Genomic DNA, 17,039 nt, shown 5'->3' with positions numbered 1-17,039 from the left:
TGTCTCGTGAAAATGATCTCTATGGTGAGAAAATCATCTTATAAAAAATCAATTAATTCTGAAATTTCTAACCATAGTTTATAAGTTGAAGAATCTTGAATCGTCAATTTTTTATCGTTAGTTTGTAACCACTTTTCCTGGTTATATATATTACCAGGAAAAGTGATTATAGTCTAGGATTTTGTCAAAATAACCCAACCCATACATATATGGTCATATACGGTCAGGTTCCATAGACAAAGTGTTTTGTCCTAAATGGGCTAAAAGTTTCGGAATAGCTTGATTTTTTATGAGGATGATCTCTATGGTGAGGAAAGGATCCTCACAAAAAATCAGCCTATTATGAAATTTCTAACTCTATTTTTTATAAGTTGAAAAATCGTGAATAGTCATTTTTTTACTGGTAGTTTATAACCACTTTTCATTAAGTTAGAATTGTTGGAATGGATTGAGTTTTTGTAAGGATGATCTCTTCACCATAATGATCATCCTCACAAAAACACTACCCATTCTGAAACTTTTTATTTATATAAGACAAAATTATTTTTAGAATATTGTTTACAATTTTGTCTACCGAACGTTGTCCATATATATGGTGCAAGATCATGATCCAATGTTTTATCCAAAGTATTTTGTAAATTGGGGTTAAAAGTTTTGGAATGGACTGATTTTTGGTGAAGGCGATCTTTATGGTGAGAAAATCATCCTCACCTAAAATTAGCCCATTCTAAAACTTCTAACCCCATCAAAAGTGGTTTATAAAAAATTGACGGTCCACGATTCTTTCACTTGTAATATAGGGTTAAAAATTTCGGAATGGGCAGATTTTTGGTAAAGATGATCTCTATGAATAAAACGTTGGATCTTGATCCAAGCCATATATATATATATATATATATATATATACATGGGCATACTCTCTGTCTTATAAGAAAGAAAGGCTAAGTCAGGAAGTCAGTAGAGTAGCGGAGCTATTTCAGGGAGAAATACATCACTGAAACAGAATCTCATATTACATTGACCCTTACTTGATTCATTCCTTCCACCCAAAGCCCCTGCTGCCTGCCTGGGATGAGCGTCCTCTGATCTAAGTACGAGCTCCTGTTTGCTTTCTGGCAATGAGCTAGCTTAACCCTGATTGCTTAAGGCTTATATATATATATATATATATATATATATATATATATATATATGAAAATAACTGTGGGTCTCACTCAGCTACAATTTTGTGCGGGGTAAACGTCCATTTTAGATACAGTAGAGTGGGGGGACCCACACTATCCACTTTCTTGCCTATTTTTTTCACCCCCCTTCAATTTTATTGTATTTCCTACCCTCAACCCCCCCCCCCCCCTTTCAATAATGTCTCTCTAATTTTATTGGAGAGTTACTATTACCAATTCAACTTTTACTAAAGCCACACCAATTCCTATATAAATCACCCAAAAAAATTGCACATAGTTGGTGTGGCGTTAGTAAAAATTGGTGTGGCAATAACAACTCTCTTTTACTATCTTTCTTTTTTTATTTTTTTATTTTTTTTTAAAAAAAAATTCAATAAAAATAAGTCCCCCTAGCCTTACTAAGGCTCATTGGGCTCGCCTTTTTGCATCCAAAAACATAATCTGATACTTAAGGGTTGTAGAGTACGAAATTCTATAAATTTTGAAGAAAAAAAAAAAAAGATTATTTTTCATTGTTGAATTTCATTTTTTAAGTTTGGGAGTTACGTGAAAGTTCGGTAGCCGTTCATTTTCAAAACCTTGGATCTAGTTCAAAAGAAATTATTTTTTGAATTTATTTATTTTTTTATATCAAAGTTTTTCGATGAAACTTCTCTGACCATGATTTTGGATTTCTGATGTGGTAATTCATTTGAGCAAAACAACCCCTGGTAAGGAAAGGGTTTCACAAAAAATAATAATGCTCTATCTTTATTTTCTTTTCTCTTTTACCTTTTTAACCTAAAAGATTTTTAATAATACCCCTCCAACTTTATTACTATTAGGGTTGGGATCAATTAATTCATGGAGAATAACTCATGAAAAAAACATATGGTCTAAACAGTATGAATATAAAATCCAATGGTTGAGATTTATCTTTGAAATAATTATCCTTAAGATTTGTGTTATCTGGATTCATACAAATCTCGGCTACAATGAGAGAGAGAGAGAGAGATTTACAATTTCAAGAAAACGTTAGTGTTGTTATGAAAGAGAGATCTTAATTCCTAAGATGCCCTCTCCCTTTTAGGCGCATAAAAGAAAAAGGTAGGCAGTGGGTTATCACGTAAGCATATCCAAAGACACCATTCTCCCATCCTTTTATCAACATTGTGCCCTATTCATCCCCCTTTAGCTTATCAGCTTCCTTTATGTACCCATGTCCCTTTCCTTCTCTTCTCTCCCTCCTTTCCCATCCCTATCTCCTCCCCTTAATTCCTTTCCCTTCTCTCCCCTCCTTCGCTTGTCATGGATGAACACCACCACAACCTCTCACCCACACCACCTCCCTCACACAGCCCTTGTGCAACCATATCCTCTGTTGATGAACCTACCCTCAAATTCAATGTCACCATCATCGTGGCTGCCATGTTATGCGCTTTAGTATGTGCCATCGGCCTCCATTCCGTACTACAATGTGTGGTAAGGTGCACTCGACGTGCATTTATTGAGCCCATTGAATGGGTTTCATCACGTCGCTTGAACTCGGGTCTTAAGAAGAAGGACATGGTAGCACTACCCACTTCAACCTATGTCAAGTCCGACTCACCACCCTCAACCTCTCGTTGTGCCATTTGCCTTACAGACTTTTCTGACGGGGACAAATTACGCGTCCTACCCAAGTGCAACCATCGGTTTCATGTTGGGTGCATCGATACATGGCTCTTGTCTCAGTCTTCATGCCCAACTTGTCGATATCGACTTAAGTCTCGTGATGATCCTATCACTCCTTTAGAGATTGCCACACAAGTGTGAACTTCTTTGCATTGGAAACATGAACTACGAAACAATTACTTAGAAGTATATTTTGTGCGCTATCCCTTCCTATTTGATAAAAAAGGATCACAGTATCACTTTTTAAGATCATCAGCTTTGAGCATTCCCCAAGGGTATGAACTCTGTATAATTGTTATTTTATGTTTAATTTCTCTGGTAATCCCATTATATTTATCATCTTCTCTATGTTGGATTAGAGTTTTTAACCTCATTCTTTTATTTTTTGTATCTTTAGTAGTTTGTTATGAGGACATCTTCCATTTAATTAATTTGTTCTTGCCATGCGGTTGTGCAAGTTGTTGAAAGATATACTTTGTGAGAGCAAAGGTTTAAAAGGGAATCTTTACGTTATGGTGGCGGGGCTCAATGTCTTAAAAATGAGATTTTTTTTCATTAAATTAGAACCACTTGGGGTTTTGTAAACTTGTTTTTCTATAAAAATAAATGAATGTGATTTAAGAAAATATTATACTTATTTTATGCTTTTTTTATTGAATGTAAATTGGCCCAACCAAACTAGACCAGGGTTCAACCACTATGGGACCCAATTGATAAAATGGAACCCTTTCCTTACTAACATGGTAAGATTTTGCGCCGTATTGAGGGTCGTTTTGCTCAAATGGATCATCACATCTGAAATCTAACATAAAAGCCCTCTAAGTTTCATCGAAAAACTCATATTAAAAAAATATATATCAAAAAACAATTTCTTTTGAACTAGATCCAAGATTTTGAAAAAAGATGACTACCGAACTTCCACATAACTCCCAAACTAAAAAATGAAATTCATCGGTGAAAAATTACCTTTCTTTTGAAATTTGTTTTTCAAAATTCATAGAATCTCATCCTCTACAACCTTGAAGCATTGGATCATGTTTTTGGATGCCAAGAAATGAGCCCAAGGATCCACTTAGTAAGGTTAGGGGGACTCTTTGATAAATTCTTGATTCAATCATTGGTATGGTTTTAAAACTTTTGGGTGGGATTTATTAAAAATATATTTCGAAAAATAAAAATTGAGTAAAAAAGTTGAGATAAAGTTTGAAATTATAATTCAAGATCATATAGACCAACACAATTATGATGTTTTTTAAATTCTAAAATCATTATTTTGTAAAACAAAACACCAAAATAAAGTCAGTGTAGAACATTTTATGCATTATCTGTTTGGAAGAATTGTCATGAATTCAATTTGGATTCTTGATGATCCATTAATGACCTATTTTACTTGATTAATGGTTCGGGGGTAAAGCCCCCCCCGAAATTTTGGACCCATTTGGTTTGGGTTTTGATCTGACCCATTTTCTACTCTTTGTAACCCTAAGTATATAAAGGGTGTTTTTAGGGTTCATTTTGAATGTGTAAGTAATGGAGCTGGTAGAGAGAGAAAGAGTGAAATTGGGTGTAACATGGGGATGAATTTTGTAAAATCTCATTAAAGATAGTGAATTAACCATTGCTGTTCGTGGACGTAGGCATCTTGCCAAATCACATAAATTTTATCTTCTATTTTCAATTTTTCTCTATTTCTTTTGCATTCAATATCTTGGTCATTGTTTATTTTATTTGTTGCACACTTTTGCACAATATATCAAAATATTAATTTATCTAAAAAATTTGGAGTCTGTTAAACAAATCCAATTTTTCCGTATAATTCCACTTGAAGGATTAGAATTCATGAGATGAGAAAAAGTTTAGTTACCAACTTGACATGACATTTATTGTGAGGGATTGGGGTTGGAAATGTAATGATTCTCTTAATTTTATTAAACTTGTAAATCGTTTACTTCAGTCAAATTTTCAATATAATTAATAATATTAGAATGTACTGATTTTTGGTGAGTATTAGAGGAAGTAAGAGGTGCTCCTTTTTTTATATATTTTTATTGGTAAGCCTATTTTTTATGAGTTCAGTAACTCAATTGTGGCGAGACTTGAACCTAAGTCTGTGGTATCATCACCCAAAGATTTTACCAACTAAGCTAACCAGCATCTGCTTGTAATACCATAATCTTATCATTGGAGCCTAATCCCAAGAAGTTGATGTCGGTTGAACGAATATTAATTCCTCCATTCCAATCTTTCTAAATCAGTTTTTTCTACTATTGATGTGTGTTCAGTTCCAGTTTCACTATGTCAATCCACACTCTTTTGGGTCTTGTTCTCTCTTTTAGATCATTTCACTTGAATGTTTTCCTAATTGAGGTTGTAATCTCTTGACTTTCTTTGAACATGTCTAAATTATCTCAGTTGATTTTCTCTTAGTTTCTTTTTTATTGGAGTTATTTTTACACATTTTCGAATGCATTAATTTCTAATTTTATGTAATTCCACTCATCCACCTCAATATATCTCATCTCTATTACTACTAACATGATGCATTTCATCATCCAATATTCAGTTCCATAAAACATAGTTGGTCTTATAATTATTATTATTTTTAATTTAATCAGAATGCATCGGTCACATAGCACCCCAAAAACGTATATAATTCCAATTTAACTATCCAGCTCTGATTCTTTGGGACAACACCTTCCTCAATCATTAAGTTATTCAATAATTTTAGTTCATGCTATGAAGAAAAATATCTATGGAAGGTGGATGAGTAGATAAGGGAGTGTAAGGATTAGTTCAAAAATCTGCCATGGATTATCAATCATGTTGTTGTGGGTGTATTATTAAGTTTGATAAAGTGGACTAATAAGAGACCTCCACGTGGTCACTAAGGTATGATCAAAATGTTGAGTCAGAGAAGACACGTGTTATGTCACTAAAGTTAACAAATCCACTCTGCTGAGAAGTGATTTTGGCCAAAAATCTTCACATGTCAACTCTCCCGAATCCTAAAAATGACTAAGTCAGAGTGACACATGGCAAGTTAAAAGCACTGGATTGAACACAATCAAGTAATCCTTTAGTTAAGAAAAGATTACAGAAATAGTAAGAGGTCCCTTATGGATCCCAACATAAGATTCCCTAAGATCTTAGGATTCTTATTACAATTATATTTTCAGAGAAAATTAGAAGGTAATTCTTTTAATTATAGTTATATTCTTAGAGCAAATGAAATTAGAGATCTTCATCGAGTTTGGTGGTAGATGCTCTGGTGCGTTACGTGCCAAGTTCGTACAACTCTATAATGGCAAGTCTACCCATTGATGCATATAAGTTGTATGTAGGAGACTCTTTTTTTTCTTATTTATTAAAAAAAATTGAAAAATCTTTCTCAATCTCTCAATCCTTACTAAAGAATATTCTTTGAGGGTTTTTTTTCCAACCATCAATTGTTTACTATACATTTTTCTTCATGAGTGTCAATATACAAAATTTATACTTTCATATGCTCGATCTTGTTTCTATAGCTTATTTTTAACTCCTTAAACTTCATCATCTCTCTCTCTCTCTCTCTCTCTCTCTCTTTCTCTCTCTAGTTTGAGAAATATTTTCTTAATTTAGTAAGATTTTAAGTTTTACTAAGGGCCGTTTTGCTTATAAGAAAGACCACTTAACTAAATGGTAAGACCTTGTGGAGGTTGTTCCCAAGCTCTAAAGTTCAAACCCCTTGAACCCTTTCTTATATTAAATGCTAACTATTAACCACTAACCCCCACCAAACAAAAAAAAAAAAATGTGGTTCTGCTCAAATGGATTATCAAATTTACAATCCAACACTATAGCCCTCTAAATTTCATCAAAAAAATCACATCTAACTTTTTTTTTTCAAAAAATAATTTCTTTTAAGCTTGATCCAAGGTTTTGAAAATGGACGGCTATCGAACTTTCACCTAACTCTAAAATTTAAAATCAAAATTCAACGGTGAAAAATAACTTTCTTGAAATTTATTTTCTCAAAGTTCATAGAATTATGTCCTCTACAACCTTGATGCATTAGATCATGTTTTTTTATGTCATAAGGCGAGCCTAAGGACACTTACTAAAGGTGAAAATCATTACGTAGTAAGGATAGTCGGACTCTTCTAGTTTTTCATTTACTCTTCTTTCATTAATTAATACTTCACCATCTCCAAATAACATATATGGATGACTCTTTACTTTAAAAAGTGAAAGGTGAAAAAAATGTCTCTAAGAGTCTCTTTAAAAGTAAATGTTAAAATAAAGAGGGGTTTCCACTCTCTACATGTAGAGAGCTGCCAAGTGTTGAAATGGACGGTTATCGAATTTCCAAAACTTAAATTTAAAATTTAAAGGTGAATTTTTTTTTAATTTGAATTTTTTTTCAAAATTCTTATAATTTCATTCTCTACAAGTATATGACATCAGATCATGTTTTTGGATGCCAAGATGTGAGTCCACGACCCTTACAAGGATTTAAGTATGTTTAACAAATATCTATTTATAAAATAAAATAATATTAAATATTAAGAATATAATATCTATATATATATATATATATATATATATACTGAGTCTATTAGAGTTAGGATCGAATTTTACACTAGTTAAAATAACTTTTATTACTTTTTAACAAAAAATGCTCTTTATTTTAAGGAACATTGTTAGAGATGCTCATCTAAAATCACGATAAAAATTACTTATCCTTTTCTATCAGTGATTGATATATATAATGCCCATCGCCCATTTGATAAAAAAGAAGATGGCCATGAAAGTTGAGAGCACAAATGACAAAGGAACAAGTTGCATGGTGACGTTGGAACTAGCAAATCCCCATGAAGACAAGAAGCTTGCATTATTGAGAGCACAAAGGAACTTCAAAATTCAAACTGGACTTCAGTTGGTGAAACAAACGAGAGCTAGGTTCAATAATGTGTGGAGATAATGCGGACTTTCATTTCATCCACACACTTAAGATGATTCCCATGAGTTATTATAAGACGTGAAGGTGACCCCCCAACATCATGAGTTATAGAAAGTTTCGGAGAAGGCCAAGATATTGTTTGATTACAATGATCAAACACAATATTAGACAAGTGGCACACATTAATTTAGGGGGCGAGAAGGCCTAGAACCCCATCATCCAATGGGTCTTACCTACAGGTTTAAAATCTTCTGAGTTGGCCCGAGTCAATTATTTTGTGTGACTTAGTATTATGACTCATTTAGAGTCATGTGTTCAAAATTGGGTGGTTTCCTAACTTATCTCGTCGCACATTAGGAAATTTTTTGTGGGGTTAGTGTGTGCTACCAAGTCAAGGACTCACAATTTGGTAAAACAAAGAATTATTTTAATCACTTCCACACTCCGTCTCTCTTTGATCTCTCTCATCACAAGGATTTTCCTAAGAGACCCACTCCAATCTTTTTCGTAGGTGACATTTGCAATGGCTTACTCTGTAGTGGCTTTTACTCTAGTATCATTCTTTTTAGACTCCTAGATAGTGTAATAATCATTATCCCAAAGACGTACTACTAACTATGGTACTAACTGATATGAACCCTTACAGACCAAAAACACATAGATTAATGGTGTCGAAAGTTAAGTCCATGTCTCTTTGGGATCATAACACATTCTTCATCAATCATCAAGAATATTCTTAGAGCAACTCCAATTGGTTTCTATATCTCCAAATTTAGAGACAGAGACATCTGAACATAGTTCCAACCGGACTCTAAATCTCTGACAACCCTTCTATTTCACTATTTATGTTTCTAAATCTAGAAACTATCTCTATTTCGCTATTCATCATTTTTTTACATAAATGTCATTCTTGATTTTCATCTTTTAATAAAAATATTTTTTAAATATAATTTTTATCCCCTACTTATTTTTAATTATTTTAATTCAATATTTAAAAAAAAAAAATCATTAAATATTTTAAAAATCATAACAATATCGATCAAAATCGATGGAAATTTGTAATAAAATAAGTTTAATCATATATTTATAATAAACATAAGATGATCCAACCAAATTAAAATAGGATCGAACTATTGTCTAACCAATTTGATAAATTTTCAATCCAAGCATCATTCAATTGGAATAAAACACTGCTTTCATTCATTTTTGAAAATTCTTTAATTTGTAACAAGAGAGAAATGTATTAAGCATTAAACATTTTTTGCAACAAAAGATATAAACACTAAACATTAAAGAGTTTTATATTTAATCACTTGGACCACATGAAGCATCGCCATGTCTTTCTTACAAATGGTCAATCCATACATTTTGAAGTGTATAGTTAGTCTTTTTGTTCTTAATATGTTGATGACGAGAAAGGAATTAGTGAAATCGTCTCGTTTCATCTACCTCCGTTTCAACAATCATGATAGATGTTTGGCTAGAACCAACAATACCTACGTGCCCTTCATCTATTTTATTATCCCCTTGCACATTAAAAAAGCTTGATATTCAATTCTTCTATTGATTTTAAAGTATTTTCAATTAATTCTTTTAATATGCTATATTAACACATGCATCGTTGAGTTGAATCGGTGGAAATCATTGGTAGAGTTGAATTTTAGAACTATGGGTCCCACCAAAAGAGGATGTTGAAAGTTAAATGTTGTTGAAGTTATAGGTTTTCTTTGAATGCAGGAACCTATTTTATGTCCACATTTCTTTCAATGTCTTATAGGATATATATGTCTCCTCTATCCATGAGTGCCATTCCCATCCCACTTTCTTCCTTAAAAAAGCCAATGGTGGAAGTGGTCGATAATGTACTCTCGGGAGTTGGGATAGATGCAACCCATTATCCTTTCTCTTGCATGCCATGTGGTACTTTATGAAGCCTCAATAAAAATATGGCCTCCACGTGGGAAATCGATTTGATCGCTGATTTTAGCCATTTGGATTAAAGCATTTAGATATGTCTTTGGGAATAGACAAGACAAATTGATATTGGATTTGGGTGCTTGGCTGTAGGTTTAGAGAGATCACGGATGTCACAATCAGGAGTGGCAATGGGTTGGGTCAGGTCAGATCATGTTCGTGTTGTGTTGAGGTAAGGATATTATGAAAATTCATCAAACCCAAACCCAATCCATTTAATAATCGTGTTAAAAACTTAAAGTCAAAACCAACCCTTTTATAAATAGATATACCTAACTCAACCCATATATATATATATGGGTCCCGTTCAGCAACAAACATTTTGGCAAAACATTTTTCAAAACATGGGTTAGAGGTTTTGGAATGAGCTGATTTTTGGTGAGGATGATCTCTACTGTGAGGAGATCATCCTCACCAAAAATCAGCCCATTCCAAAACTTCTAGCCCTAGTTTACAAGTTAAAAAATCGTGGACCATCCATTTTTTATAAACCATTTTTTATGGGATTAGAAGTTTTGGAATGGGCTGATTTTTGGTGAGGATGATCTCCTCATATAGGGAAATGTTCAGCAACAAACATTTTGGCAAAACATTTTTCAAAACATGGGTTAGAGGTTTTGGAATTGGCTGATTTTTGGTGAGGATGATCTCTACGGTGAGGAGATCATCATCACCAAAAATCAGCCCATTCCAAAACTTCTAACCCCATAAAAAATGGTTTACAAAAAATGGACGATCCACGATATTTCAACTTGTAAACTGGGGTTAGAAGTTTTGGAATGGGCTGATTTTTGGTGATGATGATCTCTTCGTCGTAGATATCATTCAGCCCATTCCAAAACCTCTAAGCCATTTTTGGAAAAATGTTTTACCAAAATGTTTGTTGCTGAACATTTCCCTATATATATATATGGGAAATGTTCAGCACCCTAAGTTTTACCACACACTTTAACAAACATTTTTTGTCCTACATGGGTTAGAAGTTTTGGAATGAGCTGATTTTTGGTGAGGATGATCTCTATGATTAGAAGATCATCCTCCCCAAAAATCAGCCCATTCCGAAATGTTTAGCCCCATGTTTACACGTTGAAAAATCGTGGACCGTCCATTTTTTGTAAATCAATTTTGATGGGGTTAGAAGTTTTGGAATGAGCTGATTTTTGGTGAGGATGATCTCCTCACCACAGAGATCATCCTCACCAAAAATCAGCTCATTCCGAAACTTCTAACCCATGTAAGACAAAACGCGTTTGTTAAAGTGTGTGGTAAAACTTAGGGTGCCGAACGGGACCCTATATATATATATATATATATATATATATATATATATATATATATATATATATATATATATATATATATATATATATATATATATATATATGGGTAGCGATCAATGGCCAACAGTTTGGCAAACATTTTGGCAAACACATTTTTCAAAAGATGGGTTAGAGGTCTTGGAATGGGCTGATTTTTGGTGAGGATGATCTCTATGGTGAGGAGATCATCATCACCAAAAATCAGCCCATTCCAAAACTTCTAACATCATCAAAAATGGTTTACAAAAAATAGACGGTTCACGATTTTTCAACTTGTAAAATGGGGCTAGAAGTTTTGGAATGAGCTGATTTTTGGTGAGGATGATCTCCTCACCGTAGAGATCATCCTCACCAAAAATCAGCCCATTCCAAGACCTCTAACCCATGTTTTGAAAAAGTGTTTGCCAAAATGTTTGCCAAACTGTTGGCCACGGATAGGGACCCTATATATATATAGGGAAATGTTCAGCACCCTAAGTTTTACCACACACTTTAACAAACGTTTTTTGTCCTACATGGGTTAGAAGTTTTGGAATGAGCTGATTTTTGGTGAGGATGATCTCTATGATTAGAAGATCATCCTCCCCAAAAATCAGCCCATTCCGAAATGTTTAGCCCCATGTTTACACGTTGAAAAATTGTGGACCGTCCATTTTTTGTAAATCAATTTTGATGGGGTTAGAAGTTTTGGAATGAGCTGATTTTTGGTGAGGATGATCTCCTCACCATAGAGATCATCCTCACCAAAAATCAGCTCATTCCGAAACCTCTAACCCATGTAAGATAAAACGCGTTTGTTAAAGTGTGTGGTAAAACTAAGGGTGGCGAACGGGACCCATATATATATATATATATAGGGTAGCGATCCATGGCCAACAGTTTGGCAAACATTTTGGCAAACACATTTTTCAAAACATGGGTTAGAGGTCTTGGAATGGGCTGATTTTTGGTGAGGATGATCTCTACGGTGAGGAGATCATCCTCACCAAAAATCAGCTCATTCTAAAACTTCTAACCTCATCAAAAATGGTTTACAAAAAATGGACGGTTCACGATTTTTCAACTTGTAAAATGGGGCTAGAAGTTTTGGAATGAGCTGATTTTTGGTGAGGATGATCTCCTCACCGTAGAGATCATCCTCACCAAAAATCAGCCCATTCCAAGACCTCTAACCCATGTTTTGAAAAAGTGTTTGCCAAAATGTTTGCCAAACTGTTGGCCACGGATAGGGACCCATATATATATATAGGGTCCCGTTCGCCACCCTTAGTTTTACCACACACTTTAACAAACGCGTTTTGTCTTACATGGGTTAGAAGTTTCGGAATGAGCTGATTTTTGGTGAGGATGATCTCTATGGTGAGAAGATCATCCTCACCAAAAATCAGCTCATTCCAAAACTTCTAACCCCATCAAAATTGATTTACAAAAAATGGACGGTCCACGATTTTTCAACGTGTAAACATGGGGCTAAACATTTCGGAATGGGCTGATTTTTGGGGAGGATGATCTTCTAATCATAGAGATCATCCTCACCAAAAATCAGCTCATTCCAAAACTTCTAACCCATGTAGGACAAAAAACATTTGTTAAAGTGTGTGGTAAAACTTAGGGTGCTGATCATTTCCCATATATATATATATATATATAGGGAAATGTTCAGCAACAAACATTTTGACAAACATTTTGGCGAAACTTTTTTCAAAACATGGGTTAGAGGTTTTGGAATGGGCTGATTTTTGGTGAGGATGATCTTTACGGTGAGGAGATCATCATCACCAAAAATCAGCCCATTCCAAAACTTCTAAGCCCATCAAAAATGGTTTACAAAAAATGGACGGTCCAAGATTTTTCAACTTGTAAACTGGGGTTAGAAGTTTTGGAATGAGCTGATTTTTGGTGAGGATGATCTCCTCACCGTAGAGATCCTCCTCACCAAAAATCAACCCATTCGAAAACCTCTAACCCATGTTTTGAAAAATGTTTTGCCAAAATGTTTGTTGCTGAACGGACCCATATATATATATATATATATATATATATATATATATATATATATATATATGGGTCGGGTTCCGTATACTCCTATTACGACTCACATTGCGACACACCATTTTGTCTTATATGGGAAAAAATGTTTGGAATGGGCTGATTTTTTGTGAGGATGATCTCTATGATGAGGAGATCATCCTTGCCAAAAATCAGCTCATTATGAAACTTCTAGCCCCATGTTTACAAGTTGAAAAATTTTAGACCGTCCAATTTTTGTAAATCAATTTTAATGGGGTTATAAGTTTTGGAATGGGCTGATTTTTTTGTCAGGATGATCCCCTCATCACAGAGATTATCCTCACAAAAAATCAGCCCATTCCTAATATTTTTGCTCATATAAGACAAACGGTGTGTCGCAATGTGAGTCGTAATAGGGGTCGTAATAACGCCATCCTATATATATATATATATATGGGTCCCGTTCGGCACCCTAAGTTTTACCACACACTTTAACAAACGCGTTTTGTCCTACATGGGTTAGAAGTTTCGGAATGGGCTGATTTTTGGTGAGGATGATCTCTATTGTGAGGAGATCATCCTCACTAAAAATCAGCTCATTCCAAAACTTCTAACCCCATCAAAAATGATTTACAAAAAATGGACGGTCCACGATTTTTCAACCTGTAAACATGGGGCTAAACATTTCGGAATGGGCTGATGTTTTGGGAGGATGATCTTCTAATCATAGAGATCATCCTCACCAAAAATCAGCCCATTCCAAAACTTCTAACCCATGTTTAGAAGTTGAAAAATCTTGGACCGTCCATTTTTTATAAACTATTTTTGATGGGGTTAGAAGTTTTGGAATGGGCTGATTTTTGGTGATGATGATCTCCTCATCGTAGAGATCATCCTCACCAAATATCAGCCCATTCCAAAACCTCTAACCCATGTTTTGAAAAATGTTTTGCCAAAAAGTTTGCTAAAAAGTTGGCCCTTGAACGCCCCCCTATATGTATATATATATATATATGGGTCATGTTCCTAAGACTCATATTGAGACTCACATTGCGACACACCGTTTTGTCTTATATGGGCAAAAATGTTTGGAATGAGCTGATTTTTTGTGAGGATGATCTCTGTGATGAGGGGATCATCCTGGCTCATCCCATTCCAAAACTTGTAACCCCATCAAAATTGATTTACAAAAATTGGACGGTCTAAAATTTTTCAACTTGTAAACATGGGGCTAGAAGTTTCATAATGAGCTGATTTTTGGCAAGGATGATCTCCTCACCATAAAGATCATCCTCACAAAAAATCAGCCCATTCCAAACATTTTTGCCCATATAAGACAAAACGGTGTTTCGCAATGTGAGTCCCAATATGAGTCTTAGGAATGCTGTTCTATATATATATATATATATATATGTGGGAAATGTTCAGCAACAAACATTTTTCAAAACATGGTTTAGAGGTTTTGGAATGGGCTGATTTTTTGTGATGATGATATCTACAGTGAGGAGATCATCATCACCAAAAATCAGCCCATTCCAAAACTTCTAACCCCATCAAAAATGACTTACAAAAATGGACAGCCCACGATTTTTCAACTTATAAACTGGGCTAGAAGTTTTGGAATGGGCTGATTTTTGGTGAGGATGATCTCTGTTACAACAGTTTTCGAAATAATTTAGTTAACATCAAATCTATTTTTAGAATCTACTCTTTATTTTACGTAAAAATTGGCAAAAACTTGAGTGGTTTACCCTTCTCAACCACGCGGTGGAACCGATGACCTGATGAACTAGTGCCATCACAGATTTAATGGCTAGATCATAATTAGTAAAAACAAAGACCTCAGTTGGGACTATGATGCGTCTAATGAGCACTTTTTATGCGTTTTCCAATGGAATCATGATTACGCTATCTGCTAAGTTTTATCAAATTCTTGCAAATGTTGCTCTACGTGAAAATTGGAAAATTAGAGAGGTCAAGACCCACGAATTTTAGAAATCAAATTTGACAGCCCAGAGCCATTGAAAATTTTTATGTTCCCCAGATTCGACAGCTCAGAACTGTCAAATTTCTCCCATCCTCCATTAATTTGATGGTTTCGAACTGTTGGAAACAAAAATTCGACAGTGAAAATTTTGATGCCTCGATCTGTCGAATATTATTAACAGTCATGGACCATCAAATATGGGCTTTTTTCACATTGAGTTGGAAGATGAAAGCGGGTGTAAGTTAAGTACTTTTTGTTTCTTTCCAATTTTAGCTTCATACTTTTATGGGAAACATGGTTTTTAAACTCGTCCGAGACCGAGACGTATCGCCCAAGTTAACTCGGTATCAGAGTTGAACGAGACCAACTCACAAAGTGATTTTTTTGACCAAGTTTTATGTCTCACGTTATATTTTTTGAGTTATCTCACGAGACGCGATATCGAGTTTAAAAACCATGGTGGGAAATACTTTTCAAGCATGTTACCAAACATTAATTTGAGCCCCCACAAGCATTTTTGAGCACCAAAAGCCCCCTCCAAACGCGTTCCAAACTCTACCCAAGTCCGACACCAAAGATCCGTAAATGGATGTTGAGACCCAGATTATAAAACTTTCGTATAACACGAACATAATTTGGCACCTCAGTGGTGCAGATATGGATTCAAATTGAAACCACACTTGGCCCTTGTATTTCATTTTCACTGGGTTTGAGGCGCACACGACGATTTTTCACAGAACTCACGAATAATCCAAGATGGCCATCTATCTAATGGCAGCGCATTGTGAGGGATAACTACGACTCTTGACTTCATCGTGGCCTCACTGTAGGATCACCATACTTTATTCAAAAATTATTTCAGATCATGGTTTTAAAATGTGTTCAAGATCGAGTGTGAATCATCTTGGTCTTGGAGAGAATCAATATGAATCACCTGTCATGTTTACTCATCCAATATTTTGACAATCTCGGCCTAGGAACCATGTAGAGCTTGGACCAAGGTCCAGGTTTTGGCCACATGAACAGCCCCTATTGGTCCAAATGACACTTCAGCCCTCTTGTTTTGTGGTCTTGATTGGATTTTTAAAAAAGCAAAATCCCAAAGAAAAAAAAAAACACATTTTTGGATGATCTTGAGTTTAAAAATGGATGGATCCTGAATTTTCAGATTTAAAATTTAAATCTAACGGTGAAAAAAATTATTTTTTTAGATATTGAATGTAACATCAACTTTTACTTGTAGCACACCAATTCTTTTAAAATAAACAATTTATCTTCCATTTTTTCTTGCTCCCTCACTTAGTTTTTTACCTCTTTAAGGTTTTTTCCCTGATAAATTACTAGTGAGATTGCAGATAACGGTGAGTTCACTTGTATTTTATCAGCGAATCGTTGATTATAAAAGTAACGGATTCATTGGAAAACATGGTTGAAAATTAAAATGAATAGTGTACCGGAATTGGAATTTTGCCATATTCAGCACATGAAATGGTAACTCGCCCATTTTCATTTAATGAATTGCTATGTTACAAGTAAAATTTGGTGTGGCAATAAAGGTTTTCTAAAAAATCAAATAAATTTTAACGAGATGGCTTGGACGATTCTACACGGCCTCTATGAGTATCAAAACGAGTCTTGAAATCAGGTTAATGGTTAGAAAGCGGAGCAATGTCTACTAAATCGATCTAAAATAGGTCGGATCAGGTTAATGGTTGATATAAAGATTTGACTTGGATCCACCTTGCATATCCCAGTTGGTTAGGATTGTCAATGGACAAGTTCAGGCCGGGCGCAATTGAGGCTAACATGGTCCTAAAGAGGTGGGCTCTACCTAGACTAGCCCTATACTCTAGCTGTATCAATGGGTACCCATTTAACTGAAACCTAACCAGAACCAGAATCGAAAACCCCAGTTTTGGTTTCATTTTTATTGGAACCGATTAGAGCCAAATCTAAAATGGAGCCAAATTGAT

The 17,039-nt window shown here is 34.6% G+C and overlaps 1 pseudogene; it reads left to right on the top strand.

The window, feature by feature from the left end:
- Nucleotides 1–2,471: 2,471 nt before the first annotated feature.
- Nucleotides 2,472–2,978, top strand: LOC147388267 (RING-H2 finger protein ATL78 pseudogene; annotated as a pseudogene).
- The last annotated feature ends 14,061 nt before the right edge of the window (nucleotides 2,979–17,039 follow it).

Source organism: Akebia trifoliata, chromosome 13 (genome assembly GCF_017979445.1).
Source record: "Akebia trifoliata isolate Shusen 1 chromosome 13, ASM1797944v1, whole genome shotgun sequence".
Taxonomy (NCBI): Eukaryota; Viridiplantae; Streptophyta; class Magnoliopsida; order Ranunculales; family Lardizabalaceae; genus Akebia; species Akebia trifoliata.
The sequence above is the reverse complement of the archived record's forward strand: the minus strand, read 5'-3'. Positions and strand labels throughout refer to the sequence as shown.